Raw genomic sequence first — 9,792 nt, forward strand, 5'->3', positions numbered from 1 at the left:
GGAGTCAAGTAAATGACACGGGAACAGTGCATAAAAATAGTTTAACGTAAGTGTTTGTGCATTTGGTTGTCACTAATGTCCCTGACGTGATCGCCACGCTAATTGTCTCAGTGGAATTGCTCTCACCTCAATAAAAATCTGCTAAACCGATCACCAGTCCATCTGAGCAGCTGAAACACTCCGTACAACTGAACGCTGCTTCTGACGGAATATGGGATATTCGACGATTTACCACATCGCGGCTATTTTCTATCCCACACTTGTAGCGGTTGGTGTCCCCGGTAAGATGCCGGAGCTGGTTACTTTATGTATGGTGCCGTCGTTACTCTGCTGCGGTATCCGCACTGTTACTAAGCACAGATGCCACCATCGGCTGAAACGTGTTCCTGAATGGAGGATTTAAGCTTCTCATTGTTTTATTTTTATTTTCGTACTTTGATGGAAGTGACTTTTCTTTTGTTAGTTAGGTTCGTGCCGATATTGACATTGTTTCATAATTTCACCTCGCTAGACTTTCTGAAGACATGCCGGTCTCTGCTTTTCTAGGGCCGAGTCTCTATCAGTGCAGACACTTCCAACATATGACAATGTGGCAGCTTGTTTAAATGACGGTCCAGTCTATTTTCGACAAGTAGATGTGTTCTTACATAAGTCAGTAAATGATAAATTGTGTTTTGTATCTTTTCATTCCTCTTTCTCACCGCTGCAAACAATCCCTTCAAATGTTTCTCCCCTAATAATGGGAATGATGTTGTTTACAATCTTCCATTCACCGGTCCGTGAGTCGTTGAACGCGGATGCCTCGCTTTAAACTGTGGGAAGGTCGCCAATCCACTGACACTCACAGCCGTCATTGTCCTCCAGCCGGAGTGCAGCGACCGAGACCGCACACACTGGATTCCCGCTTTCCACTTCCAAACAGACCATACCCTGCATAGCATCGGTAAAATGGGGACATTCAGGGAACTGACCATATTTCTACTATGTTTCCAAATTTCATGCAGTTAATTTAACGGCGATTGTGATCCTTTCTCGGGGAAAATGCGGACTCTCCAAATGCATCACCCGTTACCTGGTTGGAATGGCAACAGCGGATCTGATGGTGGTTATCGTTGCTGCTTTAGTGGAACAGACCAACAATATCTACATTTATTCCAGATCCCTGCTCATCACTCCTGTATGCGCTCTGACACTTGTATTTCGGGTGGTCACGAGGGACTGTTCTGTTTGGTTTACGGTCAGTTTTACCTTCGATCGCTTCATCGCAATATGTTGCCGAAAGCTGCGGGACCGATACTGCACAGAGAGGACAGCAACGGTTGTTATCGTGACCGTGGTTATAGTAAGCTGCGGGAAATGTGTCCCGTTTTACTTTGCCCTTGAACCTTACGTCATCATTGACAACACGCCGTGGCGGTGCATCCGCACACATGAATACGCTACTTCACCCGTGTGGAGAGGGTACACATTACTGCAGAGCATTTTAACACCATTGCTACCAATCGGCTTAATCCTGGTATTTAACGGGTTAACCGTAAGACATATCGTTGTGGCAAATAGAGTCCGCAGAAGGCTTCGGCACAGCAGCGACATTCAGAAAGATACCGAGGTAGAAAAACGTAGAAAATCGATGATTTTGTTGTTTTCTATATCAGCTAATTTCATATTATTTTGGATGCCCTATGTAGCCCATTCCCTGAAATGGCAAACTCAAAACTATCTTTACCAGGACAGATATTTGAGTTCCCCGGTATTCATCTTACAACAATTTGGGTTCATGTTACAATTTCTCAGCATGTGCACCAATACTTGTATCTATACACTGACACAGAGGAAATTCAGAGAGGAGCTGAGAAATGGAATGAAGTATGTGTTTACATTAAATGGCCATCTGTGTAGATAACGCCCGTGTCTAATGAAAATTCAGCGGAGTTTTCAAATAAAGTCGTTTTACAATGAACAGATTTGGCAAATATGTCATAAATTCAAATAATCATATACCTGCTCATCCGGAAATTGCAAAGTTGGCGGAAGATTGTTTGCTTCCTACACTTCAGGTAGGTAGCAATATAAACGTTCAATGCGCCAGGCGTGATTGTCACTTTGGTTGAAGTATGTTCCAAACTATCACAGACACTCGACTGACACAAGGACAGAGATGGCTTCAGGAATTTCTGGGTTTTACATTCTTCAAAATGGACAGGGTCGGGTAACAGAGTGTAAAGTGAGTGCGATGGGAAACCAGGGATAGTGTCGCAGCTGCAGAAAGGGAGGACAACGTGGAGCGTTCGTTTGTTGATAGCCTGGGAGACGAACAGTGTTTTTGTTCTCCCTTTTGAAATGGGCGCGATGTCCCCATTTGGAGTATCCTGTACAGCCGCCCACAAGATTAGCAAAAAAAAAAACGCAACGGCAACAGTGAGAAAACGACCGGGAAGCGGAAACTGGAAATGGGCCGTGATTGGCACAGGCAACTGCAACTTCCCTAATAGTCTTTGGCACATACCCAAGGTAAAATGTTTAGGAATGGCATAAATTCTCAGTTGTGTTCAGGAAGGACTCATGTCACTATAAGAAGAAAGGCTGACTGGCGAACTTTCCATACCAGATCTAATATTAGAAAAGGAAACGGGTCAGGTGACAGATCTTTCCGCCGGTCCGCATTTCAGAACAACAGGGAGAATTCACCGATATTTACCTTGCACAGAGTTAGGAACAGGGAGCATGGGATCTATTTAATTGGGGGACAGCGATGTGTTGTGACTCCTGGCAGGAGCTCAGGAACGTACATTGGGAAATGATGCACTCGGGGTATTGCGCAACACATATGTGAGGATTGTTTAGGGAGCACTGACACGGGGTTCAGTATAGGCTTGTCTCAGTGACGCAGGAAAAGGACGATAGCGTAAAGTAACCCTGGGAGACAAGAAAGTTGGAACAACACGTCAAGAGGAAGAAAGAACGATACTTACAGAAAAGGAAGAAAGGATCAGGTAAGGCTACAGCAAGTCACAATGTAGACAGGAAGGAATTTAACAATGGACTTAAAAGACTTCCAGGGGGATTTGAGAAATCCTTGACAAGTTGCACTGTGAAGAACAGGAGGAGGCTGGAGAGAGAGTGGGTAGATCAGAGGTAAAAGAGGAATACTTGTATCTGGAGTCCAAAGAGGAGGGGAAGCTCCTCAGTGAATACATTGATCAATCTGAACACAGCGTCAAAAGGCAGATATGCTAGAACATGCCGAAGCTAAGAAAGGATGCGCTGGAAATTTGGAAAACATTATGATAGATGATTCCCCGATGCCGGAAGGGATATAGTTCAGGTAATTTTGGAAGGCTATCTCGGATATTGCTGCGCTTTTGGACATGATATTTGTGTCTTCGCTGGCCACGGAAGTAGACCTAGTTGATTGGAGTGTGGAAAATGTTGTTCATTTGTTGACGAAAGATAATAGGGATAGTATTTGGAATTATAGACCAGGGAGTCTTACATCGGTTGTGCGTAAACTACTGGAGGGGATTATTGAAGGAGGAACTTATGAGTATTTGGAGAGATGTAGTCTGGCTGCGGAGAGAAAACATGGCATGTTGTCCTTTATGAGCTAGATTGAATTATTTGAAAGTGAAAATAAAACTAACAGATGAATCCGAACAGTCGATGTGGGTGCATTAATTATGGTCAGGAGTTTGATCAGTTCCCCATAGTAGACTCATTCAGAAAGTCAGGAGGCATGGGATCGAGGGAAACCTGGCTACGTTGATTCAGTATTGGCTTCCTAACAGAAGGCAGATGATGTAGTAGATAGAGTGAATTCTGGCTGGAAGATAGAGCGCAGCCGTGTTCCTCAAGCAGGGTCGAAATTCTGCTGCACTTTACAACTCTATTGCGAGTCTGCAGTTACCAGGGCTCTTAGAAATAGGGCTGAGGAAATAATCGATTTAATCTGATCACACAGCAGCACCTGGATAATTAATGGAATTAGGGCTGACGACGTCAGCAAATCGCTGAGCGATTGACTGCACCAGCGTGTTTTCTAAACTGACCTGTCACTTACATATTCCAGGGCAAATGCTACAATGATTTCAAAGCAACTTTTACAATGGAGCCCTACAACTAGAAATTTCAAAGAGTTCGGTAGCAGCTACAGGTACTCACTAAAATAACCAGCCGTCCAAAATAGCAATCCGAATTCCCAATTCAAATACACACCCATTTATCCAAATGCCAATTTACCTCTGAATCGTGTTTTTATTGTATCGGGTGTCGATACGCTCATATTTCGATCCATTTAACCCTGAATCCACATGGCCTCTGAAATCATTAATAAATGAAACACACAAAACTACACAAACTAAAAACGCAGCGAAGGCAAAGCAATAATCAGGCTCACACTTGTCTCCCTTCAAACACATCGCAGGCAATTGGGGAATACAGAATAACCATCCAAATTACCTCAGTGTTGCATGGACAGAGGGATCGAACAGTATCAATGACTTTCTAGATCGGTCGCTGCTGTGTGACACTGAAGTTCTACTCCAGATACACAGTCAGACAGCCATAGAAAACTACAGCACAGAAACAGGGTCTCCAACCCGTCAGGTCAGTGAGGATTTGCCTACTGCCTACTGCCATCGACCTCACCCGGACCGTGGCCATCCATATCCCTCTCATCCGTGTACTTCTCCAATCATCTCTTAAACGTTGGCATCGGAATCTCAATTACCATTTGTGTTGGCAGCTCTGTCTACACTCTGACCACCCTCTGAGAGAAGAAGTTTCCCCTCATGTTTCCCTTAAACATTTCACATTTCACACTTCACCCATGATCATCAGTTGTATTCTCGCACGATATCAGTGGAGAAAGCCCGCTTGCATTTACACTCTCTATACGCCTCATAATGTTGTATACCTCTATCAACTCTCCCCTCTGTCTTCTACCCGCTCGGGAATAAACTGCTAACATGTGTAATCTCTCCTTTTAATTAAAAACATTCAGTCCGTCCCGGCAATAGCCGTGTTATTTTTTCTGCATTATTTTAATCATATTTTCATCTTTCTTGCACACAATATTCCAAATTAGGCCCCAATAAAGCCTTAAACAGCAGCAAAATAGCGTCCCAACTCCTGTACTCAGTACTTTGGACTATGTGCGAAAATCTGTTTTTATGACCCTGTCTACCTGTGCCGCAACTTTCTTTGACTTATGAACCTGCATTCCCAGATTCGTTTGCTCTATCGTACTCCTCAGTGCCCTATTTCTCATTGTGTCAGACCAACCCTGGCTGGTCCGCACAAAGTGCAACATCTAACAGTTGTTGCGTTAACTGCGATCTGACATTTTTCAGCCCATTTTTCCAGCTGGTCCAGATTCCGTTTCATGCTCCGGTACTCTTCATCACTGTCGACTACACCTGTAATGTTGCTGTCATCGGCAAATTTGCTGATCCAGATAACGACATTATTATCCAGATCGTTGATGTGGATTAAAAATAACAACGGGCACAGCAACGATCCCTGGGACACTTCACTCATCACAGGTCCGCAGTCAGAGAGAAACCACACTTTAGCTTCCACAGCATAGCCAATGGCGAATCCAATCTGCTACCTCATCGTGAAAGCCAAGCGACTGAACCTTCTCGAACATCCTCCCACACTGAACCTTGAGAAATTCCTGGCTGAAGTCCCTGTTATACGGCATCCACTGCCTTGCCTTCCACACCATTCCTGGTAACTACCTCGGAAAGCTCTGTGCAATCTCACATGACCTACTACGCACTGGCCCATGCTGACTATCGCTAATGTTCCTGTTTGTCCAGATACTTCCCTTCATACCCCATGACCGGCGTAGTCTGAACAACGAGGACAATTCATCATTACATAATACTTGGCGAGTCCATTCCGAGCAAAGCTATCGAGATCATTCAGCGGTCGGTACTGATATATATGCCCTATTGTTTTTTTTTTAATTCTCCTGCACTTTATTATCCGACGCATTGAGAGTACTCTGGACAAGCAAGGCGTCATAGCTCTAAATAATTTATCGACCTACTTAACTATAGCAAGATTTGGTACGCTAGATAGAGCATAGAACATTGCATATTACTGTACTGTACACGAGGTTGGATAGGCTTTCAACTAATTTAAGTTCGACCTAACACTTCCTCCCCCCCCCCCCCCCGCATCTGAATCAGAATCAAAGGTTTCAAAGATATATTTAAAGAATCAGAACCAGATTTAATATCACAACTATACGTCGCGAAATTGTTAACTTTACGGTAGCAGTACAGTGAAATACAGGATGAATAAATGTAGAGAAAACAAAACTGAGATGCAGGTGGCAGTGGGGAAAAAAGCTGTTCCTGAATCGATGAGCCTGAGCTTTCAGGCTTCTGTATCTCCTTCCCGATGGTAACACTGTGTAGAGGGCACGTCCTGTCAGTGGGCAATGTTAATGATGGGCGCCACTGTGACAAGAATCATCCATTGTAACAATGAACAATGAGATACAGAGCATCTGTATTTACCAACAAGTATCTTTCATTATTTCTAGTAAAAGCACGTGGATTTACATACTCTATTCCTGTGTGCACCCTACTGGAAACCCTGGGAGTCCATGAACAGTCAATGAAGATAAAAGGTATTACCCGGGAAAAGAGTCTACGCTGGCAAGGCATTCCATAGAAACATAGAAAACATAGAAAATCTACAGCACAATACAGGACCAGCCCACAAAGTTGTGCCGAACAGGTCCCTACCTCAGAAATGACTAGGCCTCTATTTTACTAAGTTCCATGTACCTATCCAAAAGTCTCTTAAAAAGACACAATCGTATCCGCCTCCACCACTGTTGCCGGCAGCCTATTCCACGCACTTACCACTCTCTGACTGACATCGAACATCTCCTCTGTACCGACTCCCCAGCACCTTCAATCTGTGTCCTCTTGTGGCAACCATTTCATCCCACACGATCAATGCCTCTCATCATCTTCAGATCCCCATGTTCCCTGCATGTTGTTCCTCATCAATTGAACCATTGGCTCAAGGTCATCTGACCTACCTGGGTCACCTGGTTACTGATCATTGTACAGAGCTACAACCAACATATTGTACCTGGCTCTGCCCACCCCGGCCTTGTGTATTCGTATCTTTACACCCTGACTGGTCCAAACCAGTTAAATGAGGCAACCCAGACAGAGTCTAACGAGACTGCAGATTGCTTCTTTGATATGTCTGGCAATTTACACAACAATTAGCTGCTCCTCTGAGCATGGTCTTAGGTTTATTACTCTGATTAGATTGTCCCTGGGTCAAGAATTAGTTCAGAGTCCACGCCCTTTACATAACAAATGGCGATTTGTTTGAGAATGGTCTCAGGTTTAGCAGATCATTAACTGAAGCTCCCTGTGTCCACATTCAGTTCCTCTGGTTCAATTATTCCAGTGTAAGAATCAGTTCATAGCTCACAAAATGGTGGTGGGGGGGGGGGGGGGGGAACAGAGAGAACTGGTTTGTCTGCTTTCCTGTCCTTGATCAGACTGTAGTTTCTTCTGGCCAACAGTATTTTATGAGCCAATCAATCTGACAAGATGGTATATTTCTCGGGTCTGCTGTCGTCTGTATGCACCAGGGTGGATGATGGATGTTTAGCGGAGATGCCGAGTGCTGTAGGGGTCCAAGGGGTTTATAGAAATGCGGTGTGATGTAGGGGTTGGAACGGTTTTCTTATGTAACCCGTAATAGGTTAAAAGAACCGGCATTAATGGAACATACCTGGAGTCTGGTATTGCTACAAACAAAACTCAATTTATTAGTATCTACGTGAAGTAGTAATATAAAACCAGATAAATTAAACAGGTTAGCAGAGTTTATGCATATATGTGTGTAAATATAAAACCCCAAACTTCTTCAATCTTAGGTGGTAAATAATATTCTTACGATGGTATAGCAATGACGTCAGTTCAGTTCGTGATATTAAGGTGAGTAGAATAGAGCAGAGAGAGAGAGGTGATTTGTTTCCCAAGTAAGCCGATGCCGTCGATTGTTCCGTTGTCCTCCGAAGTCCTGTTAAAGTTATCGATTGTGACCACACAAATGGGTACCGTCTTCACGCAGTAAAACGATCAACCCAGGCAAGGGTTAAATACTCCGACAGCTTTCCACCGGTTTAAATTCTGCGATCAATATCAACTCTATTAAATTGTCAATATTCTCTTTCGCCCTCTTTTAGGTAGTTCAACGATCAAAGTACACCCGTTTTTAATGGGCAAACTCCACATAGGCTTGATTCCATGACTTCCTCAAATCTCTGAACTTTTGTCTAAACACCTCCGGAAGCAACTCGTAAACCTTAAGCACTGCATCTTTCACTGTGGCATAATCGTCTGACTGTTCAAGGGTCAGGGCAGAATACGCCTGCTGAGCCTTCCCCTTCAACACACTTTGTAACATGACAGCCCACTGATCCCTCGACCATTTCCGACTCCGGGCCACCTTTTCAAAGTGTAGGAAATACCTGTCGACGTTGGCTTCATCAGATGGTGGTACTAACTTAATTTCTTGGCTGACATTAAACGGAACCACCAGCTCATTACCCCAACCTGGCGTTTGATCCTGTCGATTCCATTTCTTCCTTTCTCTCTCTCTCTCTCTCTCTCTCTCTCTCTCTCTCTCTCTCTCTCTCTCTCTCTCTCTCTCTCTCTCTCTCTCTCTCTCTCTCTCTCTCATTTAAGTCTCTCTAACTTCATTTGTTCCAGTCGCAACTGGATCTCCTCTTGTCCTCGGCTATTATGCTTCGGAGTTCTCCGTTTGTCATACCCTTCTTTACATTAAGTTTCAAAGCCACAGGGTCTGAATTTCCAGAAATTGCTCAACAACCAGTTCTGCTGTTTTCCGCACACAAGCCAATCAAAGGAGAGTGATCAATAAGATTGATAATCAGGCAATCAACAAGCCCCCAAATTTTCAGAATTGCTCCCAACAATTTGTTCATATCCCGGACGCAGGCCCCAAATTTTTTATGTACCCCGTAACTGGTTGAAAGGACCAGCAGAAACGGAACACACCTGGAGTCTGAGTCTTTTGCTGCAAACTTTATTTTATTTGTATCTACGAAATATACTGAATATAAAATCATGTAAATCAAACAGGTTAGCAGAGTATATGCATGTATATACACATTTATACAGAGAGAGAGAGAACAAGAGAGGGAAGGAGAGAGAGATTGAGAGAGAGAGAGAGAGAGAGAGAGAGAGAGAGAGAGAGAGAGAGAGAGAGAGAGAGAGAGAGAGAGAGAGAGAGAGAGAGAGAGAGAGAGAGAGAGAGAGAGAGAGAGAGAGAGAGAGGTGCTTTGTCTTCCAGGTCCCGATGCCGTCGATTCTTCCCACGTTGTTCTCCGAAATCTCCTTTAAAGTCACTGTCTGTGACCACACAAATGATTGTTTCGTTTTCACGCGGTAAAGCTGTCAACCCAGGCAAGGGTTAAACTCTCCGATAGGTTTCCACCGGTCACTCCTTTACCACACTGCGAGCAAAACCCACCCTTCCGTCGGCACTGAAAGCTCAACCAGTGTCTATTTCTTCTGTATTTCTGTCCGTGTCTTCCGTGTGTCTGTCGGAAAATCCAGCTGACCTGGTATCTATCCCAAACATGCTGAACGCCAGCTTTCAATTATATAGCTCCGCCCTTCACGAGCTGTACGATGCTCGCTCTCTGAATCTGTGTACACCCACTTTCTTTCATTTAAAGTCATAGTCCATATTGAATAAACGTTAGGTTCCGGTCACAGTATT

The sequence above is a fragment of the Hypanus sabinus genome, unplaced genomic scaffold (genome assembly GCF_030144855.1).
Source record: "Hypanus sabinus isolate sHypSab1 unplaced genomic scaffold, sHypSab1.hap1 scaffold_214, whole genome shotgun sequence".
Classification (NCBI taxonomy): Eukaryota; Metazoa; Chordata; class Chondrichthyes; order Myliobatiformes; family Dasyatidae; genus Hypanus; species Hypanus sabinus.